This window comes from Marmota marmota, unplaced genomic scaffold (assembly GCF_001458135.2).
Source record: "Marmota marmota marmota unplaced genomic scaffold, marMar, whole genome shotgun sequence".
Taxonomy (NCBI): Eukaryota; Metazoa; Chordata; class Mammalia; order Rodentia; family Sciuridae; genus Marmota; species Marmota marmota.
The window spans coordinates 10330297-10357934 of record NW_026000174.1 but is presented as its reverse complement, the minus strand read 5'-3'; the positions used below and the strand labels follow the sequence as shown (position 1 = coordinate 10357934).

Genomic DNA, 27638 nt, shown 5'->3' with positions numbered 1-27638 from the left:
AGAAGATAATGTTAAAAACTAATGAAAGGGCTGGGGTGGTAGCTCAGTGGTAGAGCGCTTACCTCGCACTCATGAGGCTCTGGGTTCGGTTCCCAGCACCACATAGAAATAAACAAAAATAAATATATTATGTCCATCTACAACTAAAAATAAAATTTAAAAAAAAGAACTAATGAAAGTCACAAGGATTTAATTTAAAGAGGCTCTCATTGCCCAAGATGTAATGTTTAAAATTTATCAGTAATTTGAACCTGTGAAAAGAGTTCATGATATTTAAAAGAATAAAGTATACAAGTCATTTTTTAATGCAGAAAAGAAAAGTGACCACAACAGTATGATGGTTAATTTTTAGTGTCATTTTTATTGGGTTAAAGGATACCTAGATAGATAGTAAAAATTATTTCTGGGTGTGTTTGTGAGGGTGTTTCCAGATGAGACTGACATTTGGATCAAGAGACTGAGTAAAGAAGATCACCCTCCGGATGGCGTTGTAGCTCAGAGGTAGAGCACTTGCCTAGTATGTGTGAGGCACTGAGTTTGATCCTGAGCACCACATAAAAAATAAATAAAATAAAAGTTTTGTGTCTATCTACAACTAAGTACACACACACAAACACACACACACATTTTTTTTTAAAGATCATACTCATCCACTGTCCAATCTATTGGGGGCCCAGAAAGAACAAGAAGGCAGAAGAAAGTTGAATTTCTCTCTCTTCTGGTGCTGGGGCACTCATCTTTTTCTTCCCTTAAGACATCAAAAATATAGGTTCTGGGCTAGGGTTGTGGCTCAGTGGTAGAACACTTGCCTGGTATGTGTGAGGCACTGCGATTGATTCTCGGCAGTGCATATAAATAAATGAATAAAATAAAAGTTCATCCATATTTAATATATGCGCGCGCATGCGAGCGCGCGCACACACACGTTCTTCGGCATTTAGACTCCAGGATTTGGACTAGCAGTTCCTGTGGTTCACAGGCCTTTGGCCTTTGATTGAACTACACCACTGACTTTCCTAGTTCTCCAGCTTGCAATGGTAGATCATAGGATTTCTCAATCCCATAACTGCATGTGTCAATACTCATAATTAATCTCTTCTTATCCTTCCATCCATCCATCCATCCTATAAGTTCTATTTCTCTGGAAAATTCTGACTGGTACAAATAAAATTTTATTTGGTACTTTGATTTTTTAATAAGAAAAAAAAGTCAACCCATTGAATTTTTTTTCTTTTAAAACAAGATAGCTGATAAATAGATGTGTACCTCTTTCTATCTGTAGAAGGAGAAGTGGAAACAATGAAGGAATGAATGATTAAGTCAGATGGACTGATCATCATCAGGGATCATACATAACAATAAAAACAGTGCTCCGACAGTTGAAAAACACTGGTGGTCATGTACACTGACCAAGTAGAACTAGAATGGGGGTTCAACAGTATGTTTCAAGATAATATTTCAGCTTGTAAGGGAAAGCTAAATTCATCAATGGCTCCCTTATCTTCTAGAAGTAATTTTCAACCTATAGTTTGCATCAGAATTACCTAGAGTGCTTGTTACCACATAGATTTCCTGGACTTCCAGAGTTTCTGATTTGCAAAGTCTGGTATAGGAGTCTGAGAATTTGTATTTTGAAACAAGTTTCTAAAAGATACTGCTGCCTCTGGTTCTGGAAGCATACTTAAGTTGTCTTAAGTTTGGACTTCACATCTAAATGACTGAAAGGAATAGGATCAGATCTAGGTTTTAAAAAATAACTGAGCTACACAAAACTCTATAAGCAAATCTTATGAACATAAAATTGAGAGAAGGACTCGAGGCTGAAAATGTTATTTAAATAAAGTTCAAAAGGAGACAAAACTAACAATATTTCTGAAGGATACACAAACTTATGATGAAACTATATACAAAAGCAAGGAAGTGATAACTGAAGAGTCACGCTACTTGGACAGAGGAATAGAGGTGGAATAAGAACATGATTGTTAAGGGATATACAGAGATTTCTAGAATATTGGCAATTTTTTTGACTTGAGTGATAGATACATAGATGTTTCCTTTACAGAATTATATTTTATACAATTTTTGTATGTATGTTGTATTTTCAATAAAAAGTTGAGGACATAATTGAAGCATTCTGGAAAGATTATGAAGGTGGAGAAAGTCTAGAGATAAGCAGAGAAGCTAAGAGTTGGTCACAATATTACAGGCCAGGGAAGGCAGCCTGAGTAAGGTCAACGATAGTAGGGTCAACAAGGAAGAAAGGAGTTTGAGAATTATTTTGGAGTTAGGTCTTAATCAGCCATTAGAAATGGAAAGCCTGTAATTGCAGCTGGGGAGGCGGAGGTAGGAGGATCAAGAGTTCCAAGCCAACCTCAGCAACTTAATGAGGCCCTAAGCAACTCAGGGAGACCCTGTCTCTAAATAACATAAAAAAGGACTGGGAGTATGGCTCAGTGGTTAAGCGCCCCTGGGTTCAATCCTCAGTACCAAAAAAAAAGTAATGGAAATTGAGGGAAAGAAAAGAAACTGCAGTGACTGTAGAATTTTCTGTTTCAAGCTTAGGAAACTCTACAATAGGTGGGGAAACAGCAGACTACTACAAGCAGCAGGCTCAGGTGATTTAGTGTACATGCAAGGTTATGCAACCCTTACCACTATCCAATTCCAGAATATTTTCAACATCTAAGAGAAACCTATACTCACTAATAGTCACCACTCTCTACCCGTTGCCTTCAGTCCTCAAGTAATTATAATGAATAAAACCTTGTCTGACAGATCAGCCTGTCTTGACAGAGAAACAATGACTTTCCATTGGTCTAGGCAGCCCAATCCTCAAGGAGATCCTATTTCAGAGCTAGTATTTGCCCCTCTGCTTCACAAAGGCATGGGAGTTCCAGGGCAGCTGAAAAGGGTCTTTTCTCAAGACAGAGGGGACCATCCCTGTTCCTCTTCCAACTTGGAGTAGGACTCAGGTCAACAGGGATCAAGGGTGGCAGAGATAGGTATCTGGTCATTGTGGCTTTCAACCAGTGGCATCACTGCCCACCCTTCAGGGGGCTTGGGAATGTGCATTGTGAGTGGTGGTGGTGGGCGCATAGGCTGTCATAATGATGGGGTAACACCATAAGCACCAGAGGTCCAGGGACAGGTATACTAACCTCAGGTCACGCATGGCACAGTCTTGCATAACAAAGAGTGGCCCCTCTCCCCTAACACCAACAGACCCCACCCCTTCTCAGAAGAATAATGGGGACAGCAAACCTTATATGTCTGAAAATACAAAAACCAAAATGGAGTTATGATCTGTAAATGGGAACCAGGCTTAGGCCCAAGAATATGAGGCTAAGAATAGATGGGAGAACAGCAGATTTAAATTAGCTCACAGTGAAAGGGGAGTATTAATAGAAATCTAGATATTAATAGCAATGAATCTCAGCCATGGAGAGCCATGGCCTGTAGTGTTCCGACGTCACTGTCCTCGAGTCTATGTTGTGTGTCAGCTGTGCAGCTTCAGGTGGGAAAGGGTAAAAGCCGAACTCAGTGCTACGAGTCTGCATCTGGCAAAAACCATCAGAAAGAGACTCAGGGGGCCATGTCCCACAGTGCATCTTAAGAAAAACTAAGTCAACTCATTGGGGAATTTTCTACATAGAAAAAAAAAATGCTTGTCTCTACACCAAACCTTTTTCTCCCTGATTTTATATAAATTATGCCACTGGTCACTCCTTTGATTCTTGCATTGATGATTAAAACTGATTATTTATTTTCCAAATGCTTATTATGTGAGATGCTCTGGGAAGCACAAGCATGAGACAGACCTTAGATTAAAAGGGTTTCCATTCTCAGACCCTCAATGTTACACAAAATTACATATAAGAGGTGGTGAGGGGAAGGGGGGGGAAACAAGGGAGAGAACTGAAAAACAGCAGATGGGGTAGAGAGGGAAGATGGGAGGGGAGGGGAGGGGGGATAGTAGGGGATAGGAAAGGTAGCAGAATACAACAGTCACTAATATGGCATTATGTAAAAATGTGGATGTGTAACCGATGTGATTCTGCAATTTGTATTTGGGGTAAAAATGGGAGTTCATAACCCACTTGAATCAAATGTATGAAAGATATGATATGTCATGAGCTTTGTAATGTTTTGAACAACCAATAAAAAAAAAAGGGTTTCCATTCTCGTGGGGAAGTTAAAATTTGGACACAATAACTAAAATAAACATTGGCTTGTATCATAATTGAGAGAGAAAAATGCAAAAGCTGAAAGTAAATTTTGGGGTCAGCGTACTTCTTAAGAACTACACAGGCCTATGCCTAAGTTTCTTCAGTTGTAGCATGAAGATGAAAATCCTGACAGGGTGCTTGTGAGAATAAAATTAGAAAATAGAGGTAAAAGGTTGTTTTTATTTCTTTCCCTATATAAGAAATATAAATTTTCCTATAAAGCTTTATTTTATTTTGGTGTGGGTGGGTACTGGGGCACTTGACCACTGAGCCACATCCCCAGTCCCATTTTGTATTTTATTTAGAGACCGGATCTCCCTGAGTTATTTAGTGTCTCACCATTGCTGAGGCTGGCTTTGAACTCTTGATCCCCTCCTTCAGCCTCCCGAGCCACTGGGATTACACATGTGTGCCTCTGTGCCCAGCTAAAGCTTTATTTTAGAAGAGGGAGAATTTATATTTGAATGTGAACAGTTCAACAAAGTAGGCAGCATTTGAACTAAGATTCAAGCATATGTTTAGGATAGTAAATGTATTATGACAAAAGTAATGGTTTAATCAACAAATTTTCATTGAGCATGGTTTTGGGCCAGGCCCTGGGCCAGGCAGTAAGAGTTAGTATTGCTTATTATATTGCTTTCACATTGCCCCAGTATATTTATTTGTTTATTCTTTCCCTAAATACCTAAGATACAATTAGTTTACCAGAGTAGCTAGCTGCTTAGAAAGCCTGAGGCAACTGGACCTCAGGCAGGCAAGGAGACAGTGGTCCGAGAGGAGGTACTGGCAAACAGGCCAGCTCTTGAGGAGGCCAGACCCCTGAGACAAGGTGGAGATGCAAGGAAGGAGGGAGAGAAAGTTGTACTGGCAATTAAATCTAATGAACACTGATGTCCAGTGCTGGATCTACTGACAGAAAGTCAGCTTCAAGCCTTGATGCAGATGGTTAAGAGTACTGACCTCCCCCTCAAGTTTAGGCTTGGAACAATTTTGACGGGGGACATCTATACAAGGCAGAACATTACTAAAGATTCCCTGAACTGAGGCTACACCTAATTAGGAGCTCCCTGGAGTCTATTGAAAACTGTGAGGCAGTTTGACCTGTAAGTAAAAAAACAAACAAACAAAAAAACCCATGTTATATCTTTAGTTTTTCAATAAGAAAGCACAGGGGAAGCAAGAGGGAGGTTTTGGGGTTTCTCTAAGCTGTAGGGTTTCTATCAGATCAAAGGCACACATTACTCTGCACCAGCACCACAACAAACACTTTATGTACTTCAGCTCATTTCAGTCTGGTAACTATTCTGTGAGTAGTTACAATTATTATCTCTGTAGATAAAAAGTTACTAAATAGCAAAGTAGGAACTTCTGACTATTTTCTGGGCTCTCTTTGGTAACCAAATCTGCCTCAGACCTGCCCCACATCTTCCAGATAGATGAAGAAGTCAACTTTCCGGGTCTTAAGTCCCAATTCCCAATGAAGGCGGAAGATGCAGGAACTCAATATTAAGAAATGATGACATGATATACTATTTTATGTTAAATTTTAGAATTCAAAACCTGTGAATGATGATCTATCAAAAACCCTGTGTTCAGTCCTCAGCCTGCTATTTACTGGATGACACCTGCCTTTCCACCACTTACAAGTTTCTTGACCTCTCTAAGATTATGAAGAAACTATCACATGCTCTGTTTTCCTGTTCACTTGAAAGGCTGTCATGAGAATAGACATGTACAAGCCTTGGCTCTGGGATCTCTCTTATTTTTCAGCACTTTTTTTCTAATGGTTTGGATAGATACAGAAGCCAGATAAATAGTGTTTCCTGGCTGGGCACAGCAGTGCACAACTGTAATCCCAGCAGCTCAGGAGGCTGAGGTAGGAGGATTGCGAGTTCAAAGACAACCTCAGCAACTTAGTGAGGCCCTAGGAAACTCAGAGATATCCTATATCTAAATAAAATATTAAAAAACAAAACAAAAAACCAAAAAAACAGTGTTTCTTACCACAATAAAGTAAATAGTACTTAGACTGAATTAGGATCCTGGACTATTATGAATATTCATAGCTGCTCCTGCTTTCCGTAGGAGACCTATGTGAGCATGCGCCTGGTGATGCCTGGTGGTCAATGAATGGTTCCTCTGCTTCCCTTCCTCGTGTGGTGCTTTTGTAGGTGATTACATGAGCCTTGGTACTCCTAAATCTAGAGCCTAAGGAATAATCCAGCTACAAACAGAACACAGAATTCTCTGGTATTTCCCTATTCAAGGATCACTGGGGATCATGAGCAAGATCCACAGCCTCCCAATGATTCAGTTTCCCCACCCCCCAAACAGGCTGATTCATTTGTTCAGGATACAACATGGAGTCCTGCCAAATGCAAATGTGTAGCATGTGCCAAGCTTTTCTGGGAGCCAGGCTCATTACTGCCACAGTCACTACAACAAATAACAACAGAAGCCTCTAGGTACAAATTATCACACATAATAAACTTAATTTAAGAAACACTGAAGAGATTTTTAGGTTGAATTTTAATTTACAAAGCACCATTTATCATGCAAGTGCCCTGGGGCCATTACAATAAGACGTCAGTAGTGATTAGTTTTTACATGCCTCAGTTATCTTACCAACTTAAATCCACTTACCACAAAAATAAATAAATAAATAAAATTTAAAAATTGGAAAAAAAAAAAAAAGAGAGAGAGGAGAACACAGGGGAAAGGCTACAGACTGCAGAAAGAGTGAGTGAAAAGAAGTCATAGTGTGAAAAATAGGGTAGAGTTCTGAATTCTCAATTTAGGCATATTAAGTCCTATGTAATTTACCCATAAAAGCACCAAGCCAGGAAGGGAAATAAAGGAACCATTTGTCAACCAAGCATCACAAGGTGCTTTGCATTGGACTTGCATGTAAATTGGAAGCAGCTATGAGCATTCTCAGGAGTCCAGGGCAGAAACACTATATACACCATATACACACACATACATACATACACATACACATACACACACACACACACACACACACACACACACACGAGACTATTACTCAGCAATAAAAGAGAATAAAATCATAGCATTTTCAGGTAAATGGATGGCTTTGAAGAAGATAATGCTAAGTGAAGTTAGCCAATCCCAAAAAACCAAATGCTGAATGTTTTCTCTGATATAAGGAGGCTGATTCATAATGGGGTTGGGAGGGGGAGCATGGGAAGGATAGACAAACTCTAGATAGGGCAGAGGGTGGGAGGGAAAGGGAGGAGGCGGGGGTTAGAAATGATGGTGGAATGTGATGGACATCATTATCCAAAATACATGTATGAAGACACGAATTAGTGTGAACATACTTTATATACAACCAGAGATATGAAAAGTTGTGCTGTGTATGTGTAATAAGAATTGTAATGCATTCTGCTTTCATTCATTTTTTAAAAAAATCAATTGAAAAATTAAAAAAGAAAATAGAAATGATGAAGATATGAAAAAATTGGTACCCCTGTGCATTCTTAGTGGGAATGTAAAATGGTACAGCTACTGTGGAAAAATATACAGCAATTCCTTTAAACATTGAAAATAGAATAACATATGATCCATTCTGCTTCTAGCTGTAGACTCCTAAGTGAAAACAGGGACCTGAACAAATATTTTTACCCCTATGTTTACAGCAGCTTTATTCACAATAGCCAAATGGTGGAAGCAAGCCAACTATCCAGTGGTAGATGAATGGAGAAACAAAACTTGATATATACATGTGGTGGAATATTATTCAGTCTTAAGAAGGAAGGAAATTCTGATGCATGCCACAACACGGATGGACCTCGAGGAAATTATGCTAAATGAATAAGCAGTCAAAAAAGACAAATGCTGTATGATTTCACTTACAGTTTCTTAGAGGTACTTAGAGGAGTTAAATTCACAGAAACAGAAAGTAGAACTGTGGTTGCCAGGAGTTTGGGGAATGAAGGAACAGGAAGTTATTGTCTCATGCGTACAGAGTTTCAGTTTGGGAGAATGGGTTTTTGACATGGGTGGTGGTGATGATGGTTGTACACAAATGTGAAAGTACTCAATGCCACTGAACTATACACTTAAAAAATAGTTAAGATGTCAAACTAAGCTATATGTACTTTGCCACAATCTAAAAATAAAAAAATATATTTTTAAGAAATGTAACATATTTAAGCCCTCACCAAAGAACTTGAAAATGACTTTTAATTCCTTCATTTCTACCTAATGTAACCTTTATTTCAAGGTTCTTTTAAAGTTACTTGTGGAGATCAGTTCTAATCATATTCCCTAGCTTTGTCAATAAATTTAGCTGTGCATCCCAGGGTGAATTCCTTTCTTCATTGGCTTTTGGTTTCGTCAGCCATTAAAAAAAGAAGAAAAAATAATTAAACTACATTACATTCTCCTTTGGCTCCAAAAATAAAAACATACCAAAAGTTAAAGAGCTTAAGACTAGCTAATAGAAAGGAAGGAAAGGAAACATTTTGGAGGACTTATTATATGCAAAACTATTATATGCAGGGGATTCACAAATGTAAATATCCAAGGAAAGGGGATAATTCCTGATTTGGGGGGAAACAATCAGAGAAATTACAATCTTGTGTGTAAGTGCTACTTATAAGTGTTTATAGGAACAGGAGGTAACTTAACTGTCGGGGAAATCCAACAAGGAAGTGATGATTTGAAGGGGTCTGCTCTCTGAGGAGGGATGTGAGCATCAGGAATTAATTAGGTAGAACGGAAGCAGAAGAGCATCAAGGCAGAGGGACCAGAGAACCAGAATAGTTCAGAGAAGAGGTGGAAGCCAGTCTGGAAAAGCAGCTTGGGATTTGATTGCTAAATGCCAAAAAAAAAAAAAAAAAAAAAAAAAAGCTGAATAAAGAGCTTGAGTTTTATCCTGAAGGCGGGGAAGTACTCACAGTTTAAATTGGAGAATGGTTAAGATCCAACATGCATGAAGAAATATCACTTTGGCAACAGTGCAGAGGAGGACAGATGAAGGGAAGCAGGAAGTTATTGCCATAGCCCAGACAAAACAGGATGGGGGCCTTAACCAAGGCAGTGGCAGTGGGGAAGGGGAGGAAAGAAAGCCTTTCTTCCTCAAGCAGTTCACATAGATAAAGGCAGGAATGATGTACACACTCCAGAAGGCTGGTTCCTATACACTGTGGACCTTGAACCATATTCTTATTTCTAAATGGTTTCTGACTAATTTGGAATGTCCTAGGTCCAGGGCACTCATTCAAAGGGAGTAAACTAGCATAGAAGTTAATCTGTTTCAGCTGCTGTGCTGTCCCCCACCCCTTCTCACCAGGAACAATGGGAGGCAGCACTGGAAAAAGGAGCATCTGGCTGCAGTAAAGACCCATCCCTTCCCGGACTGGAGCTGCTGGCTCATCCTTGGAAATCACAACAATCAAGAATGGAGAATCGTTCTTTTCATCCCTTCTCACAGCATTATCCCAGTGACTGCATCCCCCAACAATGGTGTGGTCTGTGTGGCCTCCCTCCACCACTGCCCTCCCTGCCGCTGCACAAGGGCGATGCTGTGCCCCAGGGGTTGCTGAGGCTGTGAGCCTCGCAGCCTCTGACTGTCCAGGAGGATCAGGATGCTCTTCCAGAGGGAGCTGTAGGAACAATGAGCCTGAAAAAGACCAGCTTTCTCCATAGTAAGAATGGGGAAGAGCAATTTTTTTCTTCGATTAAACTAGCAAAAAGAGATCGCTTCTCGGCCTTTTGGCTAAGATCAAGTGTAAACTAGCAAAAAGATTTTAATGATACTGCCCAGTGGTGGAAAGAGTGTGATAAAGCAGCCACCCTGTGTGTACCCTGTTGGTATGATGCATTTGGAAAACAATTTGGCAGTATTTTGAGAGCCGTGAAAACATTTATTCCCCCTTTTCCCAATAATTCTCATTTCTGGCAACTGATTCAAAGGAAAGAAAAAGATATATGCATGAAGATACATATTGCAGCACTAGTAAGGATAAAAAGTGGTAAGGTTTCTGTTCTTCAGGTTTTTCCGCTCCTACATCTTCCTCTCTTAACTTACTCTTAAGCTTTGTAATATTGATCTCTATGGCTCATGACAGAACCAGATACAATTGCAGAAATTGGAATATTTTACCCATGTGCATAATCTAAAGAAGATGTGCTATAAAAATAATTTACAATATGACTATCTGTACTTACCAAAGAGCTATGTCAGAGGCCTTTTATTCATTTTATAGAAAATTATTATAAAAACTGGGGCTGGGGTTGTGGCTCAGTGGTAAAGTGCTCGCCTCGCATGCATGAGGTACTGGGTTCGATCATCAGCACCACATAAATGTAAAAATAAAAATATTGTGTCCACCTAAAACAAACAAACAAACAAATAAATAAATAAATCTGTTATAAAAATTGCATTTAAAATAATGAACTCATTCACACATTCAGTGTTCTACTGAATAGGCACTATGGTATGGGTTGAGGGTATAGCATAAACAATATAGATTTGGTCTGTGGTCTCTGAGCCTAGTATCTAGCAGAGATGTCAACAAGAAACAAGTAACTATGATAAAGCATGATCAATATTATGACAAAGGTGAAACCAGTATGCCAGGAGAATGAATGGCAAGATGGTCAAGGGAGTGTATCAGAAAAAGAAAGGGGCTGGAGGGGTTGAAAGGGTTGGAAAAAGCCAGTGGGAAGAAATCAAGGCATTTGGTCTTTGTACTAAAGACAATAGAAAAAGGGACTGCTATGCCTTTGATTCTGGAAAGTTCACTCTGGCTGTTTTGTGAAAAGTTGGAGAAGACGACTACAGTTGGGGCTGGGTTATGGCTCAGTAGCAGAGTGCTTGCCTTGCACATGTGAGCCACTAGGTTTGATCCTCAGTACCACATAAAAATAAATAAACAAAATAAAGGTATTGTGTCCATCTAGAACTAAAAAAATATATATGTATCTATATATGTATCTCTCTATATATATGAAAATAAAGAAGGATATAATCAAGTATGTCAACTGGGAGACGATTGTCCCAGTGAGAAATGATGGTGGCTTAGACTACAGTGGGGAGAGAGAATATGATGCAAATAGGTATTTAATGGCTGGAAACAACTTAGTGATTACTGGAATGTGCCAGTGAGATGAACAAAGAATGACCAGCAGGCTTTTAGAGCTTGAGCCAACAGTGACATCTATAGCAGGTTTGAAGCACAGGGAGATTTGGTCCCGAGCAGAGATACTGGGTTTAACTGCAGACACTTAGAATTGCAGGTCTTCAAAACATTCTGAAAGAGGTGAACTACAGGCCACAGATTTGTTCCCCAAAATTCACACATGGGTGGGAGACACAGATCATCACATGGGAATGGAGCTGAGGCAGCGGGAGTAGACAGGATCACCCTGGATCAAGGACTCAGCAACCATAGCACCCTACTAAGTGTTGTGAGGGAGGAAAGAAGGGGAACAGTTTTCCCTGCCACCTCTTCCAGGATGCTCTCCTACACACCTCCCTAGGCTACATCTGCTGGCTGAGTCATGTCCCCTACCTGCGGATTATAAGTGCCTTACAGGCAAGAATGGTGTCTCCCTTTTTTTTTTTTGCTCCTAGCCCACAGCAGTGCCTAGAGCACACAACATGCGTATTTAGTAAGTGTCTGGAGAACTGACTCCTGTGACACAGAGACACTGCATGGGAGATCCCACAGTTCCTAAAGCCACTATACCAGAGAAGGGAGAAGACTAGATGTATACTTTAGTCAGAATCTAGTTTGGGAGCTGGGCACAGTGGTGCACACCTATAATCCCAGTGGCTCTGGAGGCTGAGGTAACTTAGTGAGGCCATAAGCAACTCAACAAGACCCTGTCTCTAAATAAAATACAGAAAAAAAAAAAAAAAAGGGAAGGCCTAGGGGTGCGGGCTCAGTGGTTGAGTGCCCCAGGGTTCAATCTCCAGTACCAACAAACAGACACAAAAAAAATCTAATTTGGAACAACTTTTGAGAAGCATCCACTTGTATAAGGGAAACAAATGTGTTCTTAAAATGTGAAGCTATTTCTACCTGCTGCCAGGTCTTTGGTCATGAGTGTGTACTGCCAGGTATAATATTCCTCCTGTCAACAGCTCCTGTCACAGCTCTGATGTGAGTTTGATCCTAAGAGTCAGGAATTATTGGCATTCATTTGCTCCTGGTACTATGATTGGAGACAGTCCAAGAAGCTTGTACAGAGATGGTCTTTATTTGTAAGTGTGTTTATAACCTCAGACAGCACAGAAAACTAAGCAAAGATTGGACAGATCATACATAGGATAAAATATCCAGAACAGATAAGGTTAAATATTCATATTTCACTCAAAAGATTAAGCACATTAGACCAGAGGTGAGAGGCAAGGGAAAAGGGAATGTCAAGTGAGTATAACAGAAAAAGAAAGGAAAGCCTTTCACATGTGGGAAAGAGAAAAGACACAGCCTAATCTAACAGCTTCCTACCCTTAAAGGAAGGGGAACAGTCTGGAGATCAAACCACATGCTAGACACTCTATTAAATGTTTTTACGCATTCTCTCATTACAAACTATAATCTTTTTTAAATATTTTTTTTAGTTGTTGATAGACCTTTATTTTATTTATTTATATGCGGTGCTGAGAAACTAACCCAGTGCCTCACACATGCCAGGCAAGTACGCCACCACTGAGCCACAGCCCCAACACCCCAACGCCCCACCCCCAGTATAATCTTAAGAACAAAGAATCGTTACTCCACTTCCCAGATAGTATAACTGAGGCACAGGGAAGTAAAATAATTTCACCAAGGTCTTAATGACAACCAGGTCCAAAGACTGCAAGATAGGAATTGTGACCCTAAATAAAATTTCCTAGTGAGAATGGCGGTTTTCATTTTCACTATGGCTTTGGCCAGTTAATCCAAAATCATCAATTTTACAGTGATGGCTAGGATCAACCTCTATTAGTCATGAAAGGTGCTTGTTAATTTTTCAGGAATTATGTAACCCAAGTAATTTCACTTTGATAGACTGAAATCAGCCATGATAGGAAAGTTTACACCATGGAAATGAGCAAAGCTGCAGGTGAGGGTGGCTGCTGCTGCTTTTCCTCCTGAGAACCTGCTGTTAAATACCTACCAGCGCACTGCTGCTTGAGAACCTTAGAATGCAAGGGAACAACTACCATCTTTTTGCCAAGATGTAAGTGTGTTTATAACCTCAGACAGCACAGAAAAGCCAGAAAGTGTTCTGACTGCCTGGAAGACGGTGCTGAGAAGGATTCTGAGACCTTGTTCATGATTATCCATCATAAAATCTGCCAGAAGTGATGTCCATTACAGCTGGGGAGGGGACAGTGGGAGCAGTCTGCCATGTACCTACCATCCTCAACACAGTCCAATGCCTAAAGGAAGAGACAGAGACTCAGAGGAGGAAGAGCTGAGACTTTAGAAGCCATGTGCAATCAGATGGCTTGTCCAGTGATCTTCCCAAGACAGCACAGAAACCCTGGCATTGGGGTGCTCCCTGACTAGCTTAGCTGGTGGCTCTGTTGATTGTGTCAAGCAGCCCTGCAGTGACAAGGACCACTGTGCACATTGTTGCAGAGGGCATTCAAACACACACTAAGCGGTGTGCTAGAACGAACTTCTGATTCTTTGAGCCCTGAGAAGTAATGCTGGTAGGTTTCTAAGAACTCTATCTATGCTCTTAAGTGCCTTCTTCCTGATCACAGAAACAACTACCAACCTAAAGTGTGGGATTTCTAAGAATCCTACATGACTTAGCGACACCCTGATAACCCCTACATTGTCAGCAGTCAAATCACAAGATAAAGAGATTATATTTTAAGGATGATTTTGCCAGAAAAAAAAATGACAGTAATAATAACATGAATAAGAAAAAAATTCATAACACTCTATTCCTATAAACTTCCAATAAACTATCCTCAAACCTTTTTTTGTTGTTGTTCTTTATAACATTTTCATTTTATTTTATTAGAGTCTTTCTGTGTTCCCCAGATTGGCCTTGAACTCCTGGGCTCAAGCAATCCACCAGCCTCAGCCTCCCACATCATTGGGACTACCAGTACACATCACCATGTCTGGTATGAATACTGTATTTTTGAAGAAGTAAGATGACTCAAGAATCAAGTGGTATAAAATGGCAAACAATAACAAGTCTCCCCTTACCCTAATCCCAGTCATCCTCTTCTGCTTTATAGAGATAATCATTGTCTTCAGTTTCTGGTGTTTCATTTTAGAGATACTTTATAAAGTAAATATATGTATCTCCCTTTTATAATACTAAGTACAGTACCATTTAACATCATAATATGTTATATGTACCTTGCTTTTCCCATTTAAATTATATTTTGAAGTTTATTTCAAACCTGCATCTAAAGAACTTCTTCACTATCTTTCATAGAAGATGCATATTGTTACAAGAGTGTCTCATTTAAAATCATTTTACAACTTGACAATAGAAGCAAACATCAGTCAAAAGAGAAAATCACTTAACGTCACACTGATCAAATTTTGGGGGGATTTGTTTGTGCATCTGTGTAGATTTCCTTATAAAATGAAATAATATATTGTGGTCAAAGGTCAATAAGATAAAAGTAGCATACTCTACTGAATTAAATTTGTACTAATTTCTTTTTCTGTAAATTAAAAAAAAAGTTAAATGAGGAGTGACTATTTGAAATTATGACCATGAAAGTACTTTGAAGGACTTTCTTGTTGGAATAAAAAAGTGTTACTTTAAATTATTTATGGTCCCATGTTTTTCAAAACAGAATTCATGTTATTTGCTATTATTTGCCATTGAAGGTGTCTGCATTCTGCTAGGAACTTCAGAGGTCAAGGATTACAGTGTGTTCATCTTTGTATTCTCAGATAAAGACACACTCATAGAATAAGACCTTGGTTACTTTTGTTGAGTTAATGAAATGTTATTACAGAGAATGTTTAGATCACCTGAGAATTAATTTTGTAATTTGCTATCTCAAATATGTCCAAAGAACAACCAGCAAGGTTTTCGCATAAGGTATGCTTTGGGGAAAAAAGTCTTAAAACCTTGTTGAGTATTTGTTGGAGGCAAGAGGGAGGCCTAGAAGTGGAAAAGCCAGAAAGTGTTAGCGGAGCAATAGATAACAAAGAGGAGAAACTGGGTAGCAAGTTAACTGAGCAGAGACCCCTTCTATACTCTTTAATCAGAGAGAGCGAACCTCCCCCTCCACTGTGCTCAAGATCATTCCTACTTAGTCCAAGTGCACAGTGTCTAGTAGTCAATAGAAGCCTACAAGTAAGCACTAAGCATCTGTGCTGGGTATACAGTGGGAACTTAATAAATCTATATCTGAGTCAGTTTTTATCCTCATGATATTTTATCAACACTCCTCTACATGTCTCGTTCCCCTAATGGACTAGAAGTAATTTCAAGGGATCATGTTTTAATTATTTTTTTGCATCTTAATATGGAATGGGTCTCCTGGGTCCTGAAAGTTTAATTTGTGAACAGAATGAGGCCCTGAGCACCTCAAAGCTAGGGACAAATGAGGGAAGCAGAGAAGGGATCAGGAGATGCTTCATATAAAGACCACAGTATCTGAGATGAGTCTTAAGGATGGAAAATATTCCCAGAAGCAAAGTTCAGAATCTAGATAGGAAGAAAGAAAAAAATATCCTAAACATAAATGGGAAAATATTAAAATGCACAGAGGGAGCAACAGTCATAAAGTGCTGGGGAAAAACCATACAGCCGTTCCTGGAGCCCACAGGGAAGCTGTCCATGAGAATGGAAAAGCAGGCTGAAGCCAACTACAGTGCGCCTTACCTGATGTGCTAAATGGTTTGAACTTTGCCTTAAAAAGCAATAGATAGTTCACAACTTTTAATAGAAAGAATATAGAGAAAAACATCAGGATTCAAGGGTAGGACAGTGTTAAGTTTATATCCCAAACTAGATATAATAACTAGAAGTGTGACTTTGGAGAAGTAATTAATTTTTTTGAACTTTAGATTTCAGAAGATGGGTACAACATATACATTGAAATGAAGAAGCAATTAATGCTAAAGAGCTTTATAAACTAGAAAGTACAACACCAAAATTAATTGTTGTTCTAACAGTAAATTATGCTTTGGAAAAAAGCATTTTAACTTTGTCGGGAATTCATTTGAGGTGAGAGGAAGGCCCAGAAGAGGAAAAGCCAGAAAGTGAGGGTAGGGTGATCAGGACAAAGTCTGTCCCCTTCACTTGCAGGCTTAAGGACCAGACCCAGGACCTTTCCCTGAGCAAAACTCTCAGGAATGATATATAACCTAACTGCTAGGCACTTGTGTGTCCAGCTTACTTGATAGAACAAGTTCTGGGTGGATAATCTCAAGGGGATGACAAACAGGATATTTACTGATAGCTCCACATCTGCAGTCTTCCCAAATAATGATCTGTTAAAAACACTAAGCCAAAAGGGGCCTTAAAAAGAACATTAAAGAGCTGGGGTTGTAGCTCAGTGGTAGAGCACTCACCTCACATGTGGAAGGCAATGGGTTTGATTCTCAGCACCACATAAAAATACAAATAAAGGTATTATGTCCATCTACAACTAAAAAAAAAAAAAAGAACTTTAAGGAAAAAAATTTTAAAGGGAGTACATTGTGTGTAAGATGTTAACAACAGGTGCTAAGGTGTTGGATGTCCCCTCAATGTTCACATGCTGGAGGCCCAATATGCAGATTAGTGGTATCAGAGACTGAACTTTTAAGAGGTGGAGCCTAGAGAGAGGTCCTAGGTCAAGTGAGGGTGTTCCTTCAGAAGGGATTCAAGTGCTTCCTGCGGAACCCTGGTTAGTTCTCCTAAAAGGATTATTATAGCTGGGCGCAGTGGTTACACTGCCAGTAATCCTAGTAGCTTGGGAGGCTGAGACAGGAGGATTGCAAGTCTGAGGCCAGCCTCAGCAACTTAGTGAGGCCCTAAGCAACTTAGCAAGACCTATCCCCAAATTAAAAAGGGCTGGGGTTGGGGCTCAGGGTTAAGCACACTTGGGTTCAATCCCTGGTGACATAAAAAAATGGTTTATTATAGAAACCCAGGCCTGGCCCCACCCAGCAGCTCTCTGGCTTCCTATTTTTGTTCAATCTGCCCCATATGTGTTGCCACCATCTCCATCTGCCATGATGTGACATAGCACAGGGGAGCTGAGCCATTGCCAGTGCCAGGCCTTTGAAATTTCAAAACTCTGAGTTCAATAACCCTCTTTTCTTCATAAGCAGCCTGCCTTGTGTATTTCGTTATGGTAATAAAAAAATGAATAACACAATAGGGAAAACTAGGTGTGAGGCATATGGGAACTCTGTATTATCTTTTTGGTTTTTCTGTAAATCTAAAAGTGTTGGGAAAAAATAAGTCTATTAAAAAGGACACAAAAAATTCAGAATGGAATTATTCTTAGTAGCTGAAGGCTAGAAACAGCACAGGTATCAATCCAGAAGATGCATAAATCACCTGGTATATTTATGCAATGGAATAGTATGCAGCAATAAAAAGGACTGGTCTATAAATACATTCAACAACATGGAGGGATCTCAAAAAGTATTATAATGAATGAAAGTAGCCTTGTACAAGAGTACACACCATAAGATTCTGTTTCTATGGTATTCTAAAACATGCTAAATCAACCCATGGTAGATAGGAAAAAAATCAAAATGGTGGTAGCTCCTAGGGGGCTACTATTTTAGAACGGGCATAAGAAAACTTTCCAGGATAATAATGTTTTCTACCTTGATAAGAACTTGAATTACACTTGTCAAATCTCAAGAATTCTCTCTTAAGATCTGAACATTTCACTCAAAAAAATTTCCATGTAAATTTTACCTCAAAGAAATACTAAACACATATGGAATCATAGTCAATGACATGCATACTAAATTATTTAGGGAGAAAAGGATAATGTGTTTGATTTAGTTTAAATGCTTTAAAATATAAGATGGGAAATGGATGGAGAGAGGGATAGATAGATAGGTATACGAGAGCAAGTATACCTATCCAAACAGCTCCTCTGCATCTAGTTATTACCTTACTGGTAGAATATTAATGACAGAATTTATATAACTAATATGTGGGTATCAGCTATAAAATTATCTGTTTATTTATTTATCGCAGTACTTGGATTGAACCCAGGATCTCACACATGCCAGGCAAGTCTTCCACCCACCACTAAGCTACATTCCCACCTATTATTATTATTATTATTATTATTATTATTATTATTTTAATTTGAAGACAGCCTTGGTAAGTCACTCAGGCTGACCTTGAATTTGAAGTCCTCTTGCTCTGGTCTTCTGAGTAGTTGGGATTGCAGACATGCACCACTGCACCCAGCTAAAATTCTTTCAATTTTGCTGTATGTTTGAAAACTGCCATTAAGTACTGTGAGGAAAAATAAAGAACATCTTGTGATCTTGTATCTAGAATGGATAATTTGAGAAAAGTAGATCATGGAGTTTATATGGCCAGACTTGGGCTTTTCTTTTTCATAAAAGTCCTTTACACTTAGTCTTTACATGAGTATGTGCAGCCCTTTCACATTCATCCTCATTTTCTCCCCCAGTTTGGTATATGTGCATTTCATCTATTTTCTGAGGAACCATCCCTTTAACATTTATAGTATGATTTTGCAACTATTTTCATTACTTTGTCCCCCACTAGACTACCATGAACTTTTGGATGCCAGGCCTTGCTTTTCTCTTTTGACTTTGTCTCCCTTTGTCTAGGACAGCATCTGACACACAGGGAAGGCGCTCATTCAAACATCTGTTAAGAATATTAGGTGTCCTGAATAAGTACAAGGCAAGCTGCAGGGGCAATGAGACTTTAGAGGCCACGGGGAGACGTGGAGGATTTCCCATGGACAACATGATTTTATGGAAGTGAGTCTGCGTTTGTAAGGTAATAACTAGATGTAGAGGAGCTGTTTGGATTTTCTCATCCAGCTTTCATCCTGTGGCACTGCTCCATAAAATACTTTCTAGATGAAGCTGGCTGCTGTGTACTGTACATTGGCTCCCTCGACCTCTACTCCACTCCCCTTCTAGTTAGAAATTCTGGAAAACTAAAAATCACCTTTACCATATTCACTTGCAGTTAATCTGCCAAATATTTGCATTCATACAAGACTTGGAAGTGAGGCAAAGACCTTTTTCCTGCTCTTTTGGCCATTTTTTGTTTCTGCTGGCAAGCACATTTGAAGTGTTCTCCAGCTTCCCAAGTGCTGTAGGGCACTTGCATTAGTAGCTTCCCAAGTCTGACCTTCCCAGTCCTGAACTGCAGCTCATGGAATGGGGGTGGGATGTTAAGCTGGTCACTCTAGTGGTGTCCTGGGAGGGCATGGACTTCTAGACTAGGAAAACAGCTAACTGTTGAATTTCATGTATTAAATTCCTTCCTGTTTAAAGTTTCTACCTTGGTTTCCATTTCTTGCACCGATACCTGGGTATATAAATCAAGGAATCAGTTTGAGTGCCTGGAGGCAGGCCCTTGGGGAATGGGTTTGCATTTTGGAGTTTTTCACAGCAAGTACCTAATACAAGTAGATGCTGGGCCTTACGTGATGCTGAGCACTGGGCTAGGGGGTGCCCCAAGAGAAAGTGGGTGGATTTGAGATAAGAGAGCCATATTACCTTACAAGGAATAATACCTTACATATTACCTTGCAGGATGATGGAGGGAAAAAAGGAATAGTCAGAATGATTATCCAGGTGAAGGCGAAGCTTCAGAGGGAAGGGAAAAGGCTTGCCCTGAGACCTCAGATCACAAGGCAACTAGTATGCTCAGCATTGTGCGCATAGCATACTCACTTACAATGGTCTCACTTAATAACCTCTCTCCTTTTCCCTTTTTGGTTGACATTTGGATGGTTCCCACATAGCAGGCACTTTACATATATTTTCTTATTTAAACTGTGAAATACTCTATGAAGTAGGAGCTATTATTAGTCCTATCACTTGCCCGAAGTCTCACAGTTATTAAACAGCAGGGCCAGAACTGAAATGGGAATCTTTTCATCCAAAAGTGAACAAAGTCAGATTTTTAGTTCCTAAAAACACAGACCATGTTTAAAAACCAGCATTACAGAAATATTAGGAGTTGTTATCCTCATCATGGAAAATCCCTGTCTCCAGGTTTGAAGTCCTCCAGGTAAGAAGGAAAGTGCCCAGGAGGCTCTGGGCCTAGAAGGGATTATCTTAGGCTGGTTCTAATCAGACCAGACTCACAATGGACAAAGGGTAGGGGCAGAGGCAGAAAAGAGAAAATGGTGGCTGCCACTACAGCCTCCTCACTAAGCACGCTCTGTATGCCACACCATTGCTTCTAGTTCAGAGGGTACCATCCGGACCTAAGAAATCAAAGTGTCCATTGGAAAGGGAAAACACACACATGCCCCTTCCATACACAAAAGGACATTGTGTCAGGCAGCCTAAGAGGCTGACACACATGGAGGGCTTGCCCCTCCTCCCTTCACCCCTAGAAAAGACAAGAAAGGCAGCTTTTTGGTGTCCCACAAAGGGGGGAGGCTGTGGCAGGGAAGAGAACAAGTCCTCTCCAAAATTGCTGACTTGATTCATACCCAAACTGACACAATGTGGAGAGGAAGACTTCAGGAAATGGGCAGATTATGTCCAAGAAAAGATTTCCTGCAAGCAGTTAACGGGAAACTAACATGAAAAGCAGGACTAAAAATATACAAGCTGTTGGAAGCAAGTGGTGAGGGCCCCTAGTTTTTCAACAAGTGGCTCAGGAAGTTACCAGACTTGGGACTCTCCCTGCACACCAAGCTAGAGAGGCCCACTTCATGCTAGCTTCACTTGCCCAGCAAAATCTTATCAGGGTACCTGGTATGATTTAAATTTTAGTGCAACAATTATCAATCCTCACTGTGTTCCAGGCACCCTATTCATGTAAGTCTCTGCACAGAAAGAAGGAGCAGCCCCAGCCCTTCACACACACAGGGCTTGATTCAAATGGTAGGAGAAATGGATCAGTAGTACAAATGATAGCCTGTGTTTAAGTGAATTTTATTTATCAAGGAATAAACCCCACAATTTGACTGTCTAGGAAGATTTAAAGGATTGGAAAGCCTGCACAGAAATGGCAATGGAATGCAGGAAATTCATCTGTGCTTGAAGGCACGTGTGAGTAATGCAACACATAGAGCACGAACAGCAGGGAACGAACACGCAACATCAGGAGACTAAAAGGTAGCAACCGGGGAGTGGAGAAAGAACCTTTCTGTAGGTGCCCAGAGGCAGAAACAGGCATGTGGAGTTTCCCCAGGCCCTGGGGTCTGAGAAGAAATTGGAAAAAGGAGTTTGTTTTCAGAGCCTTCCCTGTTTTTTCCTTTGTAGGTGAACTACAAAGGCCTAGTTTTGCCATTTATTGAGCCCAGGCACCAGGGCATTCCCTGCAGTACTGAACATGGTTTAATGGGAAAGGCAAGCCCTCCGAATGATAGAAGTGGCGGGTAAGGTGGGGCATTGGACATGTTTCAGAGCCTGCCTGGGGCCCTGGTAGACCTCTAACCATGCTCACTCTGCCATCCCATCCATACACCCTGAGGTTTTGGATCCCAATTAGAAAGCATAATCTTATCACTAATCATCTTCCAAATGGGCAGACAACATATGGACTAAGTCCTTCTTTCAGAATCAAAATGAATAATTAGAGACCAAAGATCTTTTAGAATTATATTTTTATACCCAATGGAAGCCAGATGTGCAAGAACACTGGAAAACAAGATGCAGGTGGTCCTATGTGATTAGGGCCTAGGGAGACTGGGTAAGGAGAACAGTAAGTCTTCACCATGGGTGATCTTTCTTTGGTGGTAAAATCCCACAGACACTTTTGTTGTTGCTGCTCTTATCTTTGCTATTTCTTGGCAGTGTTTGAGGCAGCTGAGCATTCCTTATTTCCTAAATGCTCCTCCTAAATCCTTTGGATTATGTGACACCACAATTTCCTGTATCTCTGTACTGCTTTTTGGTCTTCACAAGGTTTTTTTAAGGTCTACGATCCCCAGGGTTTCATCTCAGCTTCCTCTTGTCTTATCTTACCCACCCTGGAGATCTGGCTTTCCCTCACTGTGCAGTGTACTCCCGGACTCACATTTGCAAACTACACTATAAGACCTACCAGGTAGTCCTGGGGAAAGTGGACAGCTCCACCTGACTTTGGCTCACTCTTCCTATTCTCTACAACAGAAGGGAGGAAGATTAATTCACTGAAACAGTAACCCTCTACAGCCTTGGTAAACTGCTTTATAGGTATTAGGATTTTGTGTTTTGCTTTTAAATTTTAAACCTTGGAAATACAGGTACCACAACTGGCATTTCATTTGGTATGTTTAAACAACCATCATTGAACAGAGAAAAAAATGGACAGGAATTAAAAGTATGGGAAAACTAAGTGGCTACAAGTATGAGAAATATGATGATAGGAAATCTATGGTATTTATACAGTTTAAGAGCTAAATAAACAAACAAAATAATTGGATTAATGACTTAAGTAATATAAATTTAACTAAATATGTTAGCAGGTACTCATTTTTATTTCTAAAATCTAAGGGTCATGGTAAAAAGAAGAAAATCAATGAATTTGACTATTCAGAAATTTGGCTGGTTGGTTTTTTTTGTTTTGTTTTGTTTTTTGTTTTTTTAAATTTTCTTCTCTTTGTATGTGTCAGGGGGAGGGAGGTACCAGGGATTGAACCCAGGACTTCCCACGTACTAGTCAAGTACTCTACCACTGAGCTACACTTCCAGTCCACATATAGGCCTGTGATTACTCTGATATCTGTATTTCACTGTGTAATTTTTTTTTTTTATATACCATGGTTTGAATCCAGGGGCACTTAACCACTGAGTTATATTCCCAGCCCTTTTTTAAAAAATTTTGAGACAGGGCCTCTTTAAGTTGCCAAGGCTGGCTTTGAACTTGTAATCCTACTGTCTCAGCCTTCTGAGTTGCTGGGATTACAGGTGTGCACAACCTCACCTGGCTCACTGGGCAGCTTTTATTTTTATTTATTTTATTTTTTAAAATGTACTTCTTTATTTATTTTTGAGAGAGAGAGAGAGAGAGAGAGAGAGAGAGAGAGAGAGAGAATTTTAATATTTATTTATTTATTTTTTAGTTTTCGGCGGACACAACATCTTTGTTTGTATGTGGTGCTGAGGATGGAACCCGGGCCGCACGCATGCCAGGCGAGCACGCTACCGCTTGAGCCACATCCCTAGCTCCCACTGGGCAGCTTTTAAAACTAGAAGTAGCAACGAACAATATGGAAGGAATGTGGGACTGGGCAGCTATCTTTGCTAGTAAACATTCCTTGCTAAAAGTTCATCTAATACAGTTAGGTTCCAAGATCCCTACACATTCTGAGCATTTGGTCTAATCAAAGATCAGAAAATCACTTACTCCTCAGTGTTGATTTCAGTGAATGGATTTGTTTTTCTCACCCAATACTACTTGACTCTTATGCCTCCCAAAACAGTGACAGAGTGTGCACAAAGCACCATAGAAGCTATTTTGCAAGGATTTGCCTTCTGCTGTAGTCTTAAGAGATGGCAGTGAGGAGTTCGGAGTTTTTTGCCCCACCAGAATCAGGGCCACAGCTAAGTCAGAGTTAAGAGTTAGTTAAGAAATGGCTAGAAAGTTAAATAAAAAATGAAATGAAGTACACTTTCCTCTTAGTGGGGAAAAAAAATCAAGAAGACAGAAGCTGGAGAAAGAATGGTGGAACATTGGGCAAGAGAAAATAAAATTTCTACCCATAGAAGAAACCATCTTTCTAATTACTCTCCATCCTTACTCTACCTCAAGTCTAGCTGTCAGTGAAAAGTAGAAAATATTCTGTCAATAAACAAACAGCAACTGAACTCCTCCTACATAGGGCACTTTCTATTGTAGATCCTAAAATTAAGGAGTTTCAAGCCTAGCTAAGAAGCCATACATATAAAGTAGGAGACAAACAGTATGTGTCAGAAGTGATATTAGGAATTTAAAGGAGTAAGCAACTGCTGTGGTTCTGAGTGGGCTGGGAAGGCTTTGTAGGCATTAGACCTGGTGCTAGGCCAGGACAGTATGAAGACACAGAGTACATATGCTTTCCTTAATGATTGACCTTTCTTTGGATCAATCATCAAGAAATTCCTAAACATGTAATAATGACAATAACCATTAACAAACTTATTTCACAGAAAAAGTACTTCATAAAGTAAAAAGTGTTAAATATCATTCTTGAATCTTCAGAGGAGCACAATGAGACAGGTTCTCTATTACCATCATCATCATCATCATCATCATCATAGCTTTAATATTAATTAAATGATGCACCAGACACTACACTGCTGGCTGGATAATGTGATAGCTATTCACAACCCCCGCCCCCTTTTTCCTTGTTTACCTCCATGTTAGAGTCTAGAAACATAGAACATTTACTTTCCTCCTTTCTTTTTTTAAAATATTTTTTTTAGTTGTAGATGGACACAATATCTCCAATTTACTTTTTATTTTTATGTAGTACTGAGGACCGAACCCAGTGCTCCACACCTTCTAGGCAAGCGCTCTACCACTGAGCCACAACCCCAGTCAAATTTTCCTCCTTTCTAACTGAGGGTTAGAACTCACATGTTACCATTCTGGACAGGAAGACACAAGTAGAAATCTTCTGGGGGCTCCTGAAAAATTTTTAAGTTTTCTTGGTACCATGAGGTTGAAAGCCAACACAATGGATGGGAAGACAGAATAAGCATCCTTGATCACAACTCTGGTTCTCCAAACCAAAGGCAGCAACTGCTTATTATAGACTTTTTGTAATATGAGAAAAATGAACTATTTGTTTAAATTACTATCAGTCAGCTTTCTCTTACATAAACTGGAAGTATTCCTGAGATAAATCCTTACCAAGTGTTCAGCCAAGGTTATAAAGTAAATAGGCGACAGAAACAGAATTCAAGCCCATGTCTGACAGGTCCAAAGTCCTGAGTTTTAACTATTATACTAACAAGGACACACAGAGTGCTACAAAAACCAAGTCTCTTGATCACCTGGGGTTGTTTTGATTTGAGGGATTGGTCATCTTTTGATGGTCCTGGTCATTCTCATAACACTTCACATTCTGACTACCTCTTAATGATATATATATATATATATATTTTAAAGTCATTTCAGTTTCATTGCCTCTCAGACTAGGGACAGAGGAATTCACCTTATGTAATCCTTTCAGTTATCTTCTCCTGATTTCTTTCTTGAAATCTCTAACCATATTTTATTCTCAATTTCTTCACATTTCAAATCCAAAAAATTTTAACCTTTCCTACAGGAATTTTCCCTTCCTTCCTTTTCTTTTTTGTACCCATCTGAGGTTTCAAGATGGTCACAAATGAGTCCTGCTCTTTTTTTCTACTAAATAGATGAATGTCATTTCAACAGACTAAGCATCTGATAACAATTAAAAAATAAAACAGCAGACTATTTCTAGAAGGTCACTTATCTCCTTACAATAGCACAAATTAGAAGATGGTTTGGAAATATTTCAAAGCCCCAAACAACACTGAGCTGGTGGTGGCAGCGATCAGCTGTTGGCAGCTGCTAGGGTTTTCATGGCTTTGCTCTCCAGTGAAATGCACTGTTCCTCTGTGGTTATGACTGGCTGTTACACGGGAGGATTGATGGGACTGCTCCTGGCTGTCCTGGAAAGCTTAGGATGTGTTCTTTATGTGGACCCCTTAGAGCAGACTGCCCTTTGCAAAGGGATAGGTCACCTCCCTCAACCAATTAGCTAATTGTCTGAAATCACTCCTCATAGATTAGGAAAAACTGTCTTGTGAATGAACTCTGTTCATACTGAAAGCAAGAGCCTTTTGTTTCCTTTTGAAGACCTTATTCAACTCTAAGTCCCCTTCCATCTACAAAATTCAAAATTCTACAAATGTGAACAATCAGCTCCAATGAATGAGTTCTTCCGGATAGTGGATGAATAAGTGCTTTTTTTTTCTTTTTTGACCGGGAGATTTTTGTTTTGAAGGAGAAAATTGTTTTTTCTAAATGTAACTTCCTGACTGCACCAGGTGTGAAATGAAAAAAAAAAGAACAAACAGTTGTGTTGAACATCTTTGGGTGTTCCCTTCAAAGATCAACAGACTGATGTCATTCTTGATGTTTTCTATTCTGCTGACCAAGCTAGGTCTTCTTAGAAAAGTCTGTAATCTGACTGTCCAATTTGAATCCAAATATACCATCAAATCCTAAAACCTCAGGATTTTGAGAGATGGGTAAGCTTCCCCCACTGAATAAAGAACAGTGAGTGGCTATTTTTCTGTGGCTAATAACAGCAACTGGAGACAGTCTTTATCTTAGGCCTAGTAGGATGAAATAAGGCTGAGAATCACCTTGCACTGAATGACAAGATACCTCATTTACACCATTTGCACACTGCCTCTTACTGGTCTTTATTTTTCTGCTTCCAAACAGGGTGCAATTTTCTTCAGGTTTCTGTCATTTCTGTGCCATTCACCTTAGTATTTAGAACTCTTTCTTCAAAAGTCTTGCTAGGGGGGCTGGGGCTGTAGCTCAGTGGTAGAGCGCTTGCCTCACACATGTGAGTCACATCCTTTAAGAAACCATCATCCAGTCCTGGAGCTGATGACCCTAGTTTTGGACCACTAGAGTTTCCACTTGGCAACATACTTGAATTTAACAGAAATGCTTAGATTCCAGTGTCTACTAGTGATCCAGATCAGCACATCCAAAGGCAATGATTATTCAAGGAGACTAGACTGCAGAAATGCCTCTTGTTATATCCACATTAAGTATGTCACACTGATTCCTCAACTATATTTCATAGTAATTCTTCATTTACCAAGATGATCCCCTCTCCTATTTCTCGGTTCACAAGCTCTACAACAAGGCCTACAAGACAGCAATTGCTCAGTAAGTTTCCAGGAAAAAAATGACACATGAGAGGCATTCAATAAGTGTTGGGTACATGAATAAATGAAGCAGATGCTTATGTGAGAAGCAGATGAGAGATGTTAACGCAGAGACTCAAGGTAACAGAATACAATGTAAAAAAGATGGTACTGGCAAGTTGACGCCACCTGCCAGGCTGGGGCCACCTTGAAAACCAGGCCTGGGAATCTGACTTCATTTTTTACAGGCAACAAGAAAGAGAATTATTAGATTGGGGATGAAGACGGAAGGAAGGAAAAGAGGAAGGGAGGAAGGGAGGAAAGGATGAATGTTGTTAATGATGAAAAAATCTTGGGCATGGGGGGAGAGTGCTACCCCAAAGGATTCTAGATTGTTGGAGAACAACCCGATGGTACCAAACAACTGTGAGATGACAATGAACTTCCA

General features: G+C 39.8%; 1 protein-coding gene across 3 annotated transcripts in view; it reads right to left on the bottom strand.

Moving 5' to 3' along the window:
* Gab2 (GRB2 associated binding protein 2) overlaps nucleotides 1-27638 on the bottom strand; it is a 109731-nt gene that overhangs the window by 81139 nt on the left and 954 nt on the right. Inside the window, exon 1 of one of the 3 annotated variants that reach the window (XM_048787997.1) lies at nucleotides 10425-10543. The exons of 1 other annotated variant lie outside the window; for it this stretch is intronic. The gene's annotated coding sequence lies outside the window, so the exon portion shown is untranslated. Of the gene's footprint in view, nucleotides 1-10424; nucleotides 10544-27638 lie in introns of those variants that run through there. One more of the 3 variants, XM_015477364.2, reaches the window with a different exon arrangement.